The 9,471-nt window shown below is 35.9% G+C and overlaps 1 protein-coding gene across 8 annotated transcripts in view; it reads right to left on the reverse strand.

Annotated features, from left to right (window-relative positions):
• DNM3 (dynamin 3) overlaps nt 1–9,471 on the reverse strand; it is a 535,391-nt gene that overhangs the window by 213,927 nt on the left and 311,993 nt on the right. The gene's annotated exons all lie outside the window — the stretch shown is intronic.

The raw sequence follows: 9,471 nt of genomic DNA on the forward strand, positions 1-9,471 counted from the left end.
AGTATGCTACACAATGAGAAGTTTCACCTAAATCAAACTGTGGTCCAGCAGTAAGCTCTTAATTATATAAGAAATAAAATGCATTGCAGATATTACAATGAATCCACTTGTCCTCGGACTATCAGAATTTTTCTATGCCAATATATTTAAAGCTACTGAGAAAATCATACACTATTCTTTGGCTTTAGTTTTCTCATGAGTAACATGAGGCAGATAATTTCAGCCCTATCTACAATACAGGGTAATGGTCAGGATCTAATGAGTGAAATAAGGAATGTCAAAACAATTGATAAACCATAAAGAACAAACAAATGTTGGTTAGCATGCATAAACATATAAACCCTCTTACTCATGGTTCTATATTGAAAAACCATAATATATAACAGTTATTCTCTACATAAATTAATGTACTGATCTTGAGACCTAATCGAATTATGGTAGCATATCCAATAGACTAGATTCGTTCCTACAGGGCAAACTGCTATGCATTCATGTTAAACTATACAAGAGCAGCCCAATAACAGAAGGCAATGCTGCTTCAAAAACAATGCAAATTTGACTCAGAGACATGATATGATATTTGTAACATATTTACAGATACAATTATGCTTTATTGAAGCAAATTGATTTTCACCACCTGAGCTTATTATCTGCTAATGGTAGGGTTCTAGTTGTAAACTTCCTGCTATGTATGCCAAAGGCAAAATGCTAATTAACCTCTCAGAACCTTTGCTTTTTAATACATAAAAAAGTAGTAACACCTGCTCTAATGAAGTTATTGTGAAGATTAAAATGTGAAATATGAAGAAGTGCTTTTACAAAGTAGTCACCCAGTAATTTTTGGTTATATCCAAAAATTATTGAATCCATATTCCCAAAATTATGCTGGAAAGTAAGTCTGGAATTAAATAAGGCCACAAATAATCCAAGCACAAATAATCAAGCATAGCATCATTAAAATATACACATACATTTATATATATTGCCTGTATACATTTTTCTTGGAAAGTTCATGTAAGTTACACAGAAGCTGAAATAAACCATAGCAAAAAGAAAAAAAAATTCTCAGCTGGGAACAGGTGTTCACACCTGTAATCCCAGCACTTTGGGAGGCTGAGGAAGGCAGATAACAAGGTCAGGAGATGGAGACCATCCTGGCCAACATGGTGAAACCCCATCTCTACTAAAAATACCAAAAAAAGAAAATTAGCCCGGCATGGTGGCATGTGCCTGTGGTCCCAGCTACTTGGGAGGCTAAGACAGGGGAATCACTTGAACCCGGGAGGTAGGGGTTGCAGTGAGCTGCGATCATGCCACTGCACTCCAGCCTGTTGACAGAGCAAGACTCTGTCTCAAAAAAAAAAAAAATTTCTCCCTTCTTCTCAATCACATCTTGTATTTAGCAGTTATAATTTTATTTTAATAGAATACTTCCATTAAATCACTTTAATAATAATTATAATTAATACCTATATAATCCTTTAATTTTTCAAAGCGTGTTCATACCAATTTTTTTCTTTTGGTTTCCAAACAACACTATGAAAATGTAATCTTGAATTTAATACCGATTAAATACTAGTGGGAGTAACAAACTTTGTCAAAACTAAGACGCAATAGGACTACTCAGAAAAGCTTTGCAACACAACAAATGACCAAATTCCACCTCATTACATGTAGATCAAAGTCCACAAATGACAATTAGGCACCACTAGTAATAAACAAAAAATTCTGGATTCTAGTCCAGCCAGGGGAATGCTTTTCATGAATGCAAAATTAGAGGTGACATTCTGAAACAAAGTTCCACAAACCAACTAATTCAGCCATCTGTCCTAGTACAGTTTCATTAAAAGTACACACTGATAAATACTATCACTGCCATTATCTCTCCCAGCAGTAGTTCAAAGCATTCCTTATATTTTAGACTAGAGGAGGATCACCATTTTTCGTCTATTTTATGGACTGAGACATAAAGTGATACAGACATACCCATCGAGCTAGAATAAGACTTATCCTATTTCATCTACATAAGATGACCCCTTAACTGCCTGCAATCTAGCTTCTGTTTTTACCATTATATTGACAACGAAATCCTAAATATCACTGCTGACCAACTAATAATCAAACCCAGTGACTGACTCTTTCTTCCTTTCATTGGTATCTCTGTAATATCAGACTGAAGCTATTGTAAACCAGGGTGCATTCTCTCTCTGTCTCTTTCTCTTTCTGTTTTGCTCTCTTGCTCTCCCATTCTCTTGCACACCCTTTCTCTCTGTCTCTCTCCCTCTCTTCATCATCACAGCATGTACCATCTTGCTTTCTTGCTTCTTTAACTGCTTCATTTACGTTTATTCCTGCCCCTCCCTTACTTTTGGATTCTCTGACTTATATATCAACTTCTACTCTCTCCAGTCATCTTCACTTCATATATATATATATATATATATATATATATATATATATATAATTTACTACTGTACTCTCAGAATTGTACAGATTCAAGCACATAATACGTAATAAATATTTTTAAATAAATGACTAAATTACTCCCAATGGAAAAATCAATCTCTAGACACTTTCTCAAGATTTAGGCTTATTTTTTAATACCAGTGTTGGACTGGAATTGGACTTTTCTTATTATTATTACAGCCATGTGCCATATAACCACGTTTCAGTCGATAAGAGACCACACCTTCAATGACAGTGGTCCCATAAGAATATATGACAGTATTTTTACTATAGGATTTCCTCTGTGTAGATATGTTTAGATACACTAATACTTAGCACAGTGTTACAATTGCCTACAGCACCCAGTACAGTAACAGGCTTTACAGGATTGTAGCCTAGGAACAAAACAAATAGATTAGGTGTGTAGTGGGCTATACCATCTAGGTTTGTGTAAGTGTACTCTATGATGATTGCACAACAAAGAAAACGCCTGACAACATAACTTTTAGAATATATTTATAGTGTTAAGCAAAGCATGATTGCATATTCCATGGGCACTTTAAGGGGAAAAACCCCTATAAAATGAATTACAGTATTTACCATAGGACAATACTGAGGATGTGCATGACTTGTAGGAAGATCCAATAGAGACATTTCTCTAAGATTGTTTTTCTCTCATAGATACCAAAACCACATCACTCTTGGCATTTCCTTTGGGTTGGCTGTTAGTATACTCCGAGCCAAAGTGCTTTTTAACACACAGTTAGGTATTTACTTACTTACTTACTTACTTATTTTTGAAACAGAGTTTCGCTCTGTCACCCAGGCTGAAGTGCAGTAGCACAATCTCAGCTCACTGTAACCTCTGCCCCCTGAGTTCAAGCAATTCTCCTGCCTCAGCCTCTCAAGTAGCCGGGATTATAGGCACTGCCATCATGTCTGGCTATTGTATTTTTACTAGAGACAGCATTTCACCATGTTGGTCAGGCTGGTCTCGAACTCCTGACCTCGTGATCCACCTGCCTCGGCCTCCAAAAGTGCTGGGGTTACAGACGTGAGCCACTGCACCTGGCCAGGTATCTTTTAGCATTACTTCTCCTACTATCATTCCACCCCTAACTCTTACTGTCTCATCCTCCAATTTTGTCTCTTAGTTATCTTAGTTATCTTCTAAGCCTCCACAAGACAGGGAATGAAGTGCTTTATCCTAAACTTCTTTCTCAATATTTTCACTTATCCAACTTGGTTTCAGAAAGTATAGTAGTCCCCTCACTTTCCCTTATCTGTGGAGGATACATTCCAAGATCCAAAGTGGATGTGTGAAACCTTGGATAGTAGCAAATGAATAAACAAACAAACAAACAATGGCTTTTTTCCTATACATTCACACCTATGATAAAGTCTAATTTATAAATTAGGCACTGTAAGAGATTGACAACAATAATAACAAAATAGAACACTTATAACAATATACTATAAATAAAAGTTACATGAATGTAGTGTGTGTCTCTCTCTCTATTCTTGTACTATATTCACCTATTTTTGGACCATGGTTGACCACAGGTAACTGAAAATGCAAAAGCAAAACCATGGATAAGAGAGGACTACTGCAAAAGAAATGTTGGAAAACTGGCTATTACTGAAAAAAATCCATTTTCAGAATTACACCATTGTTCTCTCAAACTCAAAACACACCATCTTCAATTTCTCAGTTTCCCTTTGCCTAAAACACACTCAGTCACAAAGTCCTATGGAGTTTCTTTGTAGTTCCATCTATGTTCTTTCCTTTCCCTCCTATATTCATGTCCCTAGAGCAGGCTTTCATTACAATATCTAATATTACTATGTAAATTTACTACATCTATTTTTCCTCCCTCCAATCTCTCTTTTCTGCAATATATCCAAATAGATCAATCTTGCTATTATTTTGAGTTGGTCACTTTACAGATTAAAAACTTTCTGGGGTTCCACTGAGAAGTCAATTAGTCTAGCATTCAAAACCTTCCACAATCCCTCCTCAACCTACCTTTTCACTCTGTACTTATTAGTTTTCTTTTGCTGCATAACAAATTGTTCCCAGACTAAGATGCTTAAAACAGTAAACATTGATTATCTCATATTCCTGTGGGTCAGGAATCTGTAACTGGCTTAGCTGGGTGATTCTAGCTCAGGGACTCCCATGGATTGCAGTCAAGCTCCTGACTGGAGCTGTGAAAGATGTGACCAGAGAAACTTCCAAGCTCACTAACCTGGCTATTTACAGGCCCCAATTCCTGCCACATCCTATTGGTCACGGCATTAGTTTCCTATTGCTGCAGTAACAAATTACCGCAAACTTGGTGACTCAGTGCAATGCAAATTTATCATCTTACAGTTCTGGATACTATAAGTCTAAAATGGGTCAGCAGAGCTGCATTCCTATGAGGAACTCTGGGGAAAATATTTCCTTCCTTTTCTGGCTTCTAGAAGCCACCTACGTTCCTTAGCTCACAGACTCTTTACCATCAAAGCCAGAAAAATAGTATTTTCTTTCCTCTCTAACTTCTGCTTCCATCCTATATCTTCTCTTTAACTCAATCTACTGCCTTCTTCTTATACAGACCCTAATATTACACTGGGTTTACCTATATAATCCAAAATTATATCCCCATCTCAAAATCCTTAACTTATTCACCAATCACATGTGTAGTCACTTCTGCTGTATAACATATTTAATCTAGGGATTAAAATATGAACATCCTTGGGTAGGTTGGAGGGATTACTTAGCCTACCACACTTACACAAACCAATCCTGAAACAACATGAGAGGGGATTATAAACAATGTATATAGAGACCATTGGAGGCTATCTTCCACAAAAGCTACCTTCTACCTTTTCCCACTTTTGGGTGAACTTTGATCCTTTTAGCTGGATCTGTCCAATTTTTACCTATCATTAAAATATATCAAATATGTGATAAAGAAAGTATAGTAAAATGCAGTAGTGTGGTAGGGAATATACTAATATTCACTCTAAAATTCTTTCAATGTTTGATTGTATGAAATTTTTTATAGTGTTTGGCAAAAAGTACACCTAAGGAATCGCCTTCATGAAACTTTATTTCTTGCTATTAGTTCTTGGAGGAGTCTCCTTCCTCCAGTTTCTTATTTGTACTTATCATCTATACCACTCAATTCACTTCAAATAATATGGGATGTCTAATGTCCCTGAAATTAAATATATTAATGGCTACTTCCATTTCTTACTGTCAGATCTTCAAGAAATTACGATTATACCTTATATTTTCTCTATTTTTCCCATGGCACAATCTACAGCTATAGTAAGTATTCAATAATAACTAATGGATAAATCAATATTAATAGATTTTGAGGTACTAAAATATGTGATTTCTCTATCAGTTTACTTATAATCACTTTTAATAATTAAAGAAGAAAATCAAGGTTTATGCATAACTAGTAAGATTATTGCTTGCAAATAAAGATATTACTGATTCACAGCCAGTACATGTGCTTTTCATTACTTTTCCAAAAGTGGAAATACATTTCTGCTGATCCAGTCATATCATCTCTTTGTCTCCTGTGCGAACAATGACAGTATTTTGTAAGGTGCCTGGCTAAAGTCAGGAGAGGGTATATGGCAATTAGATTGGTAAACTGTTGTTAGAAATAAAATTCCTTGGTACTTGTTTTCTTAGAATGCTGCATGCTTCAATAAACTAAATTTACTCCATATGAAGTTAGATAATTTTAAAAAATCAGTATGTCCACAGCTTGATGCTGATCCTACTATTTGACTTTCTGTTCTTGAAAGATATAAAGCCACTTAGATAAATTATGGAAACTTTCTGAACCACTTTGTGATTATCTTATTCAGAAAATATTTGTTAACATTCATAATTAATTCCTATTATAATTACCTTCAATATTAGAGAATAAATCAAAAGCACAGCAATATCCTTCACCCATTTGTGAAAATACAAAACACAAAAAAATCTACTTGCAGTCTATGTACCATTCACAGGATAATCTGCCAATCTTTCCTCAGTAGCCATCATTACTAACACATAGCATGCTTTTTCTGATATAAGGTAAATTAACAAGTAATATTAAAGAGTAAGAAAAGAAAACATCAACCAAGACACCAACTCTAACACTGAGGCGTTTGTTAAAAAATGTCAGCCAAGGAAGATAAATCAACAACATGTAACTTTTCAGTCCCTTCTAAACCAAACAGCAAAAATCAAGAGTTGGTATCCAAGTCTCAGATGTAGCCAAGGAAAAATGTATTTTTTGGTCTGAAATCTTCTTCCATCATTTATGGACACATTTATTTCAAAAGAGAGTATATTCACAGTGGAACCACAGTTCCTCAGGACAGGTCTCAAAACCTTGGATTTAAAAATTTAAACTTACATTCAATTAATTTATATTTCCTTCCTGAGCTGATGGACTCAAGCCCAGGAAAAAAGAAGGAAAAAAATCATTCTATACTCAATCTTAACATTTGTTTAAGGGTCGGCTACTATACTTTTAAGAAATATTTTCTAATAATCAAAAGAGTAGTCTCCATTTTGGAAAGTGTATATTTTATAAAGAATAACATAATTTATATTTCTAGTCAATGAAATCAACAGAGTTAGTTTTTCTTATTAACATACTATTATGGTATCACCATTACCTCATCATCATTTCATGTTTGGCATTTGAGAGTTATGGATTTCAAGTTTGGCATTTCTCTTAGGTATTTGGCTTTTAAATACTGTTTTCCTGGCTTTGTCCTGACCGTATATGATCCAGAAGACTTAAGCTGTAGAGATCTCCAGTTAATGATAAATATGCTTTATAGTCACTGCCTAAAATAAAAGTGTAGGCCAAACAAAGCTAATGAATATTAAATCTTTGAAAGGCAAACACTAATTCTAATAATTATCTAAACTATTAACCCTAAAGTTTAATACTTTTAATCGGAAGTAAATCTAAGCATAGTTTTGTTTCCTTTTTAATTTACCCTGAAATCATTCCTTGAAATTAGACTTCTCCCTGATTCATTTCGGGACTTCAAGCTCTTTTTTGAGCCTATAATTCCAGTGCTTTGGGAGGTTATAGTCGGAGGATTGCTTGAGGTCAGGAGCTTGAGACCAGCTTAGGCAACACAGCAACATAGCAAGACTTTGTCGAAAGAGAAAGAAAGAAAAGAAAAGAAAATAGAAAAGAAAAAGAAAGAGAGAGAGAAAGAGAGAGAGAGAGAGAAAGAAAGAAAGAAAGTCTTTTGAGACTAAGTTTTGTATTTTCAATTGGACACCTTCCAATTGAAAGTGGACTCTTTTGAGACTAAGTTTTGTATTTTCAATTGGACACCTTCACTTGAATGACTTACATGTGTGTGAATCTCAGTATATCCCAAACTGAAATAATTATGACATTTAACATCCCCATCACCGGCACCTTCTTCTAGATTCCCTACATGGTTATTGATACTGCCACTCTGCCCACTTGCTTTAACAAAAACCTTGGCATCTTCCCTTACTCTTCTCTCTCTCAGCTCCCTTAGCAACTGCCTATCAAACATGCATTAATTCTACCACTTCAACATCTCTTTTCCATCCCTGCTCTCCATCTTCACTGTCGGTGCCTTGTCATCTTTCACACATGGCAGTCACTTCTGAATTATTTTACCTTTCTCCAGGTGTTCCTCCTTCCAATCCATCCTTCACACCTCTACCAGAACAACATCTCTAAAACACAAGCCTCAAGATTGTTTCTTTGTTCAAACCCCTTCAGGAGCTAGCTTACTATCTTTTTGTGTGATAGCACAAATGACTGGCAGAATTACCAGAAGAGATTAAAAGGCCAATGTTGGTTAAAAATGCCAAGTTTGGAAAAACTGAGAATGACTGTATACTTTTCCTTTAGTAGCACTTCAGCACTGCATCACTGCCTATTTAAGAATAAATGTTTTCCAGCCCACACAGGCTGTCCCGCCTACTCGAACTGGCAAGTGTTTCAATAGCCCACTAAATTCTCCACTCTTTCTTTGGTGGTTGGCTTAGCATTACAGCACATCTTGTGTCTTATCTCTGATTTACATAGAATTGTACCCTTCTCTATTGGTCACACAACCCACCAACTCAACATAAGGCTGACAACAGTACAATAGTAGGCACAGTAGTCCTCCTTATTCACGGTTTTGCTTTCCCCAGGTTTTACTCTCTTGTGGTCAGCTGTGGTCCAAAAATATTAAATGAAAAATTTCAAAAATAAACAATTCATAAGTTATAAACTATGCACCATTCTGAGTAGCAGGATGAAATGTCCCAACATCCCACGTGGGATATGAATCCTCCCTTTGTCCAATGTTTCTATGCAGTCTTTACTATCTACCTGTTAGTTATTTGGCAGCTGTCTCGGTTATCAGATGGAAAAATAAGAAACCCATAGTATGCATAGAACTCAGTACTATCTGTGGTTTTAGGCATCCATGGGGAGTCTTGGAATGTAGTCCCTGTGAATAAGGGGTGACTACTATACTTGCAGGTGTAACAAAAATGAATAAATAAAGGAAGGCTTGGAGACACACCTATGAAGAACTTGGGCTTGGGCTTCCTCACACGGCAGCAGCACCCAAGTTATTAACTACTTACCAAGAAGACGGAGTTTTAGTTCTTTAGGGGGCTCTCTACCCTTTTCCTGCTACATTCTGGAATGTTGTTTCCCATCATTCTTCTCATAGAACCCTGTTTACTCTATCAATAAATATTTATCAATTCAGTAAACAGCAAGCACCTCTTACTCAACAGGCACCAGGTGCTGCTCTCCAGTCCCATATAATGGCTTTAGTCCATATCACACTCTTTCATGCTCCCAAGCCTCCATACTGGAGATTGCTTGTGTCTGGAATATAATTTCCCGTCCCCTTTTCTCAGTTTCCCTCTACAATGAAGAGAATTAAGACTCAAGAACTAGTATTTACAGAAATTTTTTTGACACTGTCCTATTTACCTGTATCTATCATGTGAGTACAGAAATT

This window comes from Saimiri boliviensis, chromosome 19, assembly GCF_048565385.1.
Source record: "Saimiri boliviensis isolate mSaiBol1 chromosome 19, mSaiBol1.pri, whole genome shotgun sequence".
In the NCBI taxonomy this organism is placed as follows: domain Eukaryota; kingdom Metazoa; phylum Chordata; class Mammalia; order Primates; family Cebidae; genus Saimiri; species Saimiri boliviensis.